At 35.0% G+C, this 9,221-nt stretch overlaps 1 protein-coding gene across 1 annotated transcript in view; it reads left to right on the forward strand.

Annotated features, from left to right (window-relative positions):
* The first annotated feature begins 3,704 nt into the window (after window positions 1-3,704).
* Window positions 3,705-9,221, forward strand: part of LOC144965631 (uncharacterized) — a 12,691-nt gene continuing 7,174 nt past the window's right edge. Inside the window, exon 1 of the mRNA XM_078901215.1 lies at window positions 3,705-3,911. The gene's annotated coding sequence lies outside the window, so the exon portion shown is untranslated. The remainder of the gene's footprint in view (window positions 3,912-9,221) is intronic.

Genomic DNA, 9,221 nt, shown 5'->3' on the forward strand with positions numbered 1-9,221 from the left:
AGAACAGCCCCTTCTCTCCTTTCCAAAAATTATTTTGTCTTCATCCACCCAAAGTCCCAAATAAACTCATATTTATAACCCCTCGCATTTTTGACTAAAGACATATTCTTTCATTTTGGTCATAAAATAAATTTACCTCAAAACTCGATTGATTAAAAAATGGCCTTCAACTTGTCAAAAACTTTTAATCCCGAGACTTATTTTGCGATGTCTCAGATCTGAGAGTTTTTGATTAGTTAAAGGCCATTTTAACCAATCGATATTTGAAGATTGTTTACGGACCCGTTTTTTTTTCTTCCTAAAATGTGTTGTTTTTTCTTCAGAGTACGCGGTAGAATTAACCAGTAGATTTTTGACCAATCATAATATGGAATTTGTGACACACCTTCAGACGTGCTCGGACAAACATAGTTGGTTGTTTATAAACAGTAACGTGAATGAAATCAACCTCTCTTTGATCATTGTTATTGTTTTCATACTGCCAAATGGGTGACTAGTTATCGCATGATTTTCTCGATCAGATTATAAACGTTTAAGTAGACAGAGCTTTCTATGTTGGTTTTATTGATTAAGCGGTAAAACAGTCGGTATTTTACTTAGACATATACCATCGACAGTTAAACATGTGTAGTATCTTATGTTTACCAATCACTACCATTGTTTACATTATGATGACTGTCCTAGAGGCGTGGTTATCTATTGGTCTATAATCGCAGGTAAAGCCTATTGATAGTTATCATAATATTATTGTATATTATGGTAGTCATTTTGTCCTCGTTGTGTCAAGATTGGATAAAATACGATACACACTACACATTAAACACACAGCACGAAAAACAAACAAACAAAGAAACAAACAAACAAACAAACAAAGCAAATCATTTAAAAAATGAACTGTTACATTGATACTTTGCGTTCGGGTAAAATTAAAATACTCACAACACCCGCCAGCGCGATGAATTGTATCATGCAACACACAAAACTGTGAAAAATCTTTAACGTTTATAGATAGTATGCGCTTGGCTAAGAAGCTCACAACATTGCCATCCGGAAGTATAACGGTTAATACCGTTTAGTGAGAAATACTCATAAACGTGGATGGCAAAAAACAATAACAAAAGCCAGAGTGTCGTCAACTACGATCTATCTATATTCGGATTGATAGTATTTAGTGAGAACAAATCATTCCTATGGCCGTCTTAAAACCATAATAACGAGCAGAATGACGTCAACATCGATCCGTCTATAGATAGTATGCGCTTGGCTAAGAAGCTCATAACATTGCCATCCGGAAGTATAACGGACCAACACACAAAACTGTGTGTATCCATGAACGTTTATAGTCAGGTTGATACAGTTCAGTGAGCATTACTCATAAACGCGGATGGCAAAAAACAATAACAAAGAGTGACGTCATCTTCGAACTATCTATAGTGCTTTAACCACTAAATAATGTGCTCAAAGTGTTTTACCGGGGTTCCAAGCCAACAGCAACACATGACATGCGAATAGGACGAGTCATGAGGCGCCATTCCATTTTATTTTCTGGACGACACGACACGCTGTTACAGATACTCAAATTTCAACATTGGCCACCCCAATTGGGACTCGAACCAGCGACCTACACGTCAAAGACGAATGTCATATCGCAAGTCGACAAAGCCATACCTTTTTACACAAATTATGGAAACACACAAACACACACACTCACACACACTCACACTCACACACACACACACAATTATACATCCAATTTATGCATGAGTTACAATATGCATGAAATACGATATGATACCACAACCAACCAGTCAGTTTACCTCGAGCCAGATAGATATCTACCGTTTGGATTGTTTCTCTAGATACAGTGGCGTGGCTACATTGGTTGATTTGGTGCCTGGTACCACTCCATCTTTTAAAAATGAATTACAACATAAAAAAAAAAACTGACTAAAGGTATATACCGCCCCTTACTTATTTGAGTAAGTCTTTTCTTTATTTTTTCTTTCTTTGTATTTACAAATATAGCATGTTTTAAGTAATTTTCTTCTGATTCTGGCACCACCTTATATTGTAAGCATACCACGCCACTGTCTAGATACATGCGCATATGCCAAGCTGCCGAATCGATCAGTTCGTGGCCATCGTTAACATAATACAGCCTGACACTAAAACCCTCTTGGACTTACAGTTTAAAGTTTGTCGTCATTTTCACGGTTTGTGCAGCGTCCAGTGAGTTGTCCTTAGTAGTGCTCAAGGAAACAAGTGATAATTCCATTAATTGAACTATTGAATACAACTCACGATTTGTTTTCTTTTGTGACCAAAGACTTGTCTTTTGACGTCGTTATTTGCTCAGTGTCAGGCTATAACTATAGATAGAATGCGCTTGGCCAAGGAGTTCACAACATTGCCATCCGGAAGTATAACGGACCTACACACAAACTCTGTGTAACCATGAACTTTTATAGTCTGGTTAATACAGTTTAGTGAGAACAACTCACAAACGCGGATGGCAAAAACAATAACAAAGGCCTGAGCGACGTCATCTGCATACTATCTATAGATAGTTCGAAGATGACGTCACTCAGGCCTTTGTTATTGTTTTTGCCTTCCGCGTTTGTGAGTTGTTCTCACTAAACTGTATTAACCAGACTATAAAAGTTCATGGTTACACAGAGTTTGTGTGTAGGTCCGTTATACTTCCGGATGGCAATGTTGTGAACTCCTTGGCCAAGCGCATTCTATCTATAGATAGCATGCGCTTGGCTAAGAAGCCCATAACATTGCCATCCGGAAGTATAACGGACCAAAACACAAAACTGTGTGTATCCATGAACGTTTATAGTCTGGTTAATACAGTTCAGTGAGCATTACTCATAAACGCGGATGGCAAAAAAGAATAACAAAGACCTGAGTAACGTCATCTTCGAACTATCTATACGATGGCTACGATCAGTCCCACAGTTTGCGAGTATTTATCAAAATATTTCGACACACTGATGAAGGAATATATATATATATATATATATATATATATTATATATATATATATATTATATATATAAATGTCGTGACATTCTTAGTTTCCGGTTAAAAAATCCTTGGAAGTGTGTATGTAACCAGTCCTTTGGAGGAGTAATAATGAATAGATTACATCATGAATCAGAAGATGGCATGACTATTTTAGTAACAGGATCTATAGATAGTATGCATTTGATGTCATTCAGGTCTTTGTTATTGTTTTTTGCCATCCGCGTTTATGAGTAATGCTCACTGAACTGTATTAACCCGACTATAAAAGTTCATGGTTACTCATAGTTTTGTGTGTTGGTCGGTTAAACATTACACACAAAACTGTGTGTATCCATGTACGTTTATAGTCGGGGTAATACAGTTCAGTGAGCATTACTCATAAACGTGGATGGCACAATAACAAAGACCAGAGTGACGTCATCTTCGAACTATCTATAGATAGTATGCAAATGACGTCACTCAGGCCTTTGTTATTGTTTTTGCCATCCGCGTTTGTGAGTTGTTCTCACTAAACTGTATTAACCAGACTATAAAAGTTCATGGTTACACAGAGTTTGTGTGTAGGTCCGTTATACTTCCGGATGGCAATGTTGTGAACTCCTTGGCCAATCGAATTCTATCTATAAGTTAACAATGGCTACGATTATCCATACTACAAATTAATGTTCAAGGTTACACATCGTTTTGTGTGTTGGTCTGTTGTACTGCCGGATGGCAATGTTATGAGCTTCTTGGCCAAGCACATATTATCTATAGGCAGATTCTAAGGATTATGGGACGAAGAAGAGCGAGGGTGGATAATCTGTATTGACACCAGCATATATTTAGACGAGAAAACAAGGCGCCATCACTCTGAAACTGAAGATCATTTACACAGGGTATGTATTCAGTCCTGCGGAAGAGTCGTTTTACACTTCCAAGGAGATTGGAACCAATTGTTGACCTCGCGCTTTTGTTCCCTATTGTATCGCGACACATGACGACAACTGCTTATCGCTACTTTATAAAAGGAACGAAATTGACGTGACTCAGCTTTTTGTTGTTATCTTTAATGACGGCCATTTTTGTGATTAGTTCTTACTAAATTATATTAATGGGACTATAGATAGTATGCAGATGACGTCACTCAGGTCTTTGTTATTGTTTTTTGCCATCCGCGTTTATGAGTTGTTCTCACTAAACTGTATTAACCAGACTATAAAAGTTCATGGTCACACAGAGTTTGTGTGTTGGTCCGTTATACTTCCGGATGGCAATGTTGTTAACTCCTTGGCCAAGCGCATTCTATCTATATTAATGGGACTATAGATAGTATGCAGATGACGTCACTCAGGTCTTTGTTATTGTTTTTTGCCATCCGCGTTTATGAGTAATGCTCACTGAACTGTATTAACCTGACTATAAACGTTCATGGATACACATAGTTTTGTGTGTTGGTCTGTTATACTTCCGGATGGCAATGTTATGAACTTCTTAGCCAAGCGCATACTATCTATAAAGGTTAAAGGTTACACAGGGTTTTTGTTTGTGTGTATTGGTACGTTATATCAGACTGGCGGATGTTGTGAGTAGTTTACATAGAAGCATAGCATCAATAGGGCTGACAGGCAAGTACTATTTTAAGAGCACTGCCTTTAAAAAGAATCTCAAGACACATCTTTACTGTATTTGCTTTTATTGACGCTATGAATCCTTGATTTGGCTATGAATTCATTGCATTGTTTTTTGTTTTTTTTTTTTTTTTTTTTTTTCAAATTTGATAATTTGTATTGTAAAGTGCCCAGAGCGTGTGTTTTACACGAGAATGAGCGCTGTATAAATGTGTATTATTATTATTATTATTATTATTATTATTATTATTATTATTATTATTATTATTATTATTATTATTATTATTATTATTATTATTATTATTATTATTATTATTATTTTATATTATCATTATTATTATTATTATTATTATTATTATTGTTATTATTATTATTATTATTATTATTATTATTATTATTATTATTATTATTATTATTATTATTATTATTATTTGTTATTATTATTATTATTATTATTATTATTATTATTATTATTATTATCATTATTATTATTATTATTATTATTATTACTCTCGAGAGGTCTATGTCTCTAACTTTATTATTACTATGTAGGTAGGTCCCCTTTTAAAACTAATTTCTTTTGATTTTTCTTATTTGAATTCGCACCTTTTATCAGTCAAATTTTGATATGAAGTCGGCTCCTCTATAGATAGTATGCAGATGACGCCACTCAGGCCTTTGTTATTGTTTTTGCCATCAGCGTTTGTGAGTTGTTCTCACTAAACTGTATTAACCTGACTATAAAAGTTCATGGTTACACAGAGTTTGTGTGTTGGTCCGTTATACTTCCGGATGGCAATGTTGTGAACTCCTTGGCCAAGCGCATTCTATCTATAAAAGTTCATGGTTACACAGAATTTGTGTGTTGGTCCTTTATACTTCCGGATGGCAATGTTGTGAACTCCTTGGCCAAGCGCATTCTATCTATAGATAGTTCGAAGATGACGTCACTCAGGTCTTTGTTATTTTTTTTTTTGCCATCCGCGTTTATGAGTAATGCTCAATGATCTGTATTAACCAGACGATCAATGTTCACGGATACACACAGTTTTGTGTGTTGGTCCGTTACACTTCCGGATGGCAATGTTATGAGCTTCTTAGCCAAGCGTATATTTAAGGTTAGCCCTTTCATTCCATTTCCATAATAATATTGTTTAGGCTACACACCATTCATATATCCTCAAACATTTTACACAAAACACAAAATATAATATAAAAGTGACAATAAAAAACACATTAACTGCCAGTAAATCTTTCAGTTCAGAGGGTGGCGATTTATTTATTGAAGAATAACCCATGGTCACATTGAATACCAGCGGACGATTGAACCCCGGTCCTCCGTACTCTGAAAAAACACATTAAAAGAAAAATTGGCCAGAAAACATGCCGTTTAAGTAAAGATCGATTATAATGAACCTGGGACCTCGCGAAGTCCCAGGTTTGAGAGATTTTTTCTTTTTGTTGTTGTTGACAAAATGAGGGTCCTTTTTATCAATCTTTTTTTGCAGCACAAGTTTTCAGGCCAAATTATAAATAAGATTCTTTTTTTTTAAAATTATATTTTGGGTCTTTTTTTATAATTTCCCTTATTTCATTTTGTTTTTAGTATGGTTTGAGGGAATTCATTCGGTACTTTTGGTAAACACAGAGGCGCTTATAAGAATTCTAAAAAAAAAAGTGAGTTGAGTGGAGCAGGCACTTTTTGTTACTGATAACACAAGAAATGAAGTGAGTAGTGAGGTAGGGCGAGAATTTAAAAAAAAAAAAAAAACTTTTGCGGGTAATCGCGGGGATCGTGGGTTCGACTCCCGATTTTGCCGCAAAAGTTTTTATTCTCCATAGAAGGAACTATCTTGACGTCATTCAGCCAGCCCTTCGTTAGTGTTCTTAGACAGCCTGTTAATGTTTAATTCTAACTAATTTATATCAATCAGACTACAATCGTTGAAGGTTACACACCATTTTGTTTGCTTGTATGTTTAATTTAGCTGGCTGATGTTGTGAGTATTTTACCTAAATGTATAGCATCAATTATCTTCTGACCCTTCTCGTCTCACTTTATTTCTTGTTACAATAAGAATTTGAATATTGTTGATGATATTCCGTGTTTAAATAAAATACTCACCAGTTCTCCGCACCAGATCAATCGCACTAAGACGCAAAACTATGTGTAATTTTATGTTCAGCCTAAAGATAATATGCGCTTGGCTAAGAAGCTCACAACATTGCCATCCGGAAGACTAACGGATCAACACACAAAACTACGTGTAACCATGAATGTGTATAGTCTGGATAAAACAGTTTAGTGAGAATTACTCATAAACGTGGATGGCAAAAAGCAATAACAAAGACCTTAGTCATAATAATAATAATAATAATAATACTTTATTGCATCCCAAAAAGGAAATTTTTTGTACAGACGTGTTATAATTTACACATAAGATAAAAATACAATGGAAATAGGATGTATATATATAAAAAAGGAGCAGCTCTATAACCAGAGCTGCGCTTTATAATATGAATAATTTCAACACTGTAAAATAGTTAAAACTGTCACTATAAATTGAAAATTGAAAAGATTGCATAACAAATAAATTAATATTTATATTTTTAAAAAGTAAAAATGAGAAATAATTATATAAAATGATTATTGCTTGTTAGTATAAAGCCTAATACGAGACGGCAGAAAAGATTTTCGGTGTCTCTCTGTTTTCGTTGAAATAGAGAAAGGGCGACCACTTCTTTCTGACATAATAATTGATAATCTTAGTGGATGATACTGTCATTTAATATTTTAGTTATTTTATTTATACAAAATTTCTCGTATAAAAGATCTACATCGTCAACATCATTTATATAGCGTTTAATGGATTTTTTAATATTTGAATTTATTTTGTTCCTTTCCACTGCTAAGCAATTGCCTCCCCAAGCTGTTATACAAAATGACAAAACACTTTCGATTACTGCTCTATAAAATAATGTGCAGAGGGTTTTATCTATTCTAAACTGAGAGAGTTTTGATAAAAAATATGTACGTCTGCACATCTTATGCCTAATTATTTTCAAGTGTTCATCCCACTTGAGCCTGTCATCAATCGTTACACCAAGGTATTTGTAGTGAGGAACTCGCTGGACGAATTGGTCCTTTAATTTTAACGGTTCTATCGGTTCCTTCACTCTCCTAAAGTCAATCACTAGCTCCTTTGTCTTGCTTATGTTAAGCTCTAGGTGGTGGGCATCACACCAAGACACAAATCTATCAATTTCTTGCCTATAAGCCACTTCGTTGCCATTTGTTATGAGGCCTTGAAGAGCGGTGTCATCTGCAAACTTTATTAAAGGTACACTCAGGTTTTGACTTCTACAGTCATTCGTGTATATTGTGAATAATACAGGGGACAATACACAACCTTGAGGAGCCCCAGTATTTGTAGTTATACAGGAAGATTTGTTTTGTCCTAATTGAACATATTGTGCTCTCTCCGTAAGAAATTCGAGCACCCAAGCAATTATATACTTGTTTAAATTCAGACTAGTCAATTTTTGAACAACCAACTGAGGTTGCATTGTATTGAACGCTGAAGAAAAATCTGCAAAAAGCAATCTGCAATAGCTCCTAGCGTGATCTAGATGCCTGTAGATGTTGTTTGTAAACAGCAAAATGGCATCCTCTACGCCACGTCCTGGTTTGTAAGCAAATTGATGACTATCACTCAATGGCATAAACTGATTCCTAATTTTAACAAGAACAAGTTTTTCTAAAGATTTCATGACTATTGAAGTCAGTGCAACAGGTCTGAGATCGTTCATAGTTTCAAGTTTTTCTTTTTTTGGAACAGGAATAATTTTTGAAGTTTTCCAAATTTCAGGGATCGAAACGCATTGGAGGGACCAGTTAAAAATATGTGTATAAATGGGGGAAAGCTGGTGGGCACATTCTTTTAATAGTTTTCCTTTCAATCCATCCGGCCCAGCAGCCTTCCTCTCGTTTAGTTTCGAAAATACGAATCTCGTTTCCTCTTCACTGACCTCAATAGTCATTTCATCTTCCAAAGCCCTGTCTAATTTATGTTTTTCATTTTCAATATCAAATTTGTTTGCTGTGTCGAAACGTGAATAAAATTTACTTAGTCACGTCAATTTAATTCTATCTATAGATAGAACAAGATGACGCCACTCAGGTCTTTGTTATTGTTTTTTTGCCATCCGCGTTTATGAGTAATTCTCACTCTAAACTGTATTAACCAGATTATAAACGTTCATGGTTACACAGTTTTGTGTGTTGGTCCGTTAGACTTCCGAATGGTAATGTTGTGAGCTTCTTAGCCAAGCGCATATTATCGATAGTCTGATTTGAAGATTTAAATGAGAACTAATCACCCAACTGGTGGTCTTAAAACAATAACAAAAAGCTAAGTGCCGTCAACTTCATCTTTTCTGTGTGTATTTATTTCTATGGAGTTGTCAAATTTTATTGTCATTGTTTTTGTTTAGACTATTATCTAATTGTTTTTGGCTCGCCAATGATATATCTATAGATAGTATGCGCTTGGCTAAGAAGCTCATAACATTGTCATC

This window comes from Berghia stephanieae, chromosome 1 (genome assembly GCF_034508935.2).
Source record: "Berghia stephanieae isolate SIO BIC M18660-M18661 chromosome 1, UCSD_Bste_1.3, whole genome shotgun sequence".
NCBI classification, from domain to species: Eukaryota; Metazoa; Mollusca; class Gastropoda; order Nudibranchia; family Aeolidiidae; genus Berghia; species Berghia stephanieae.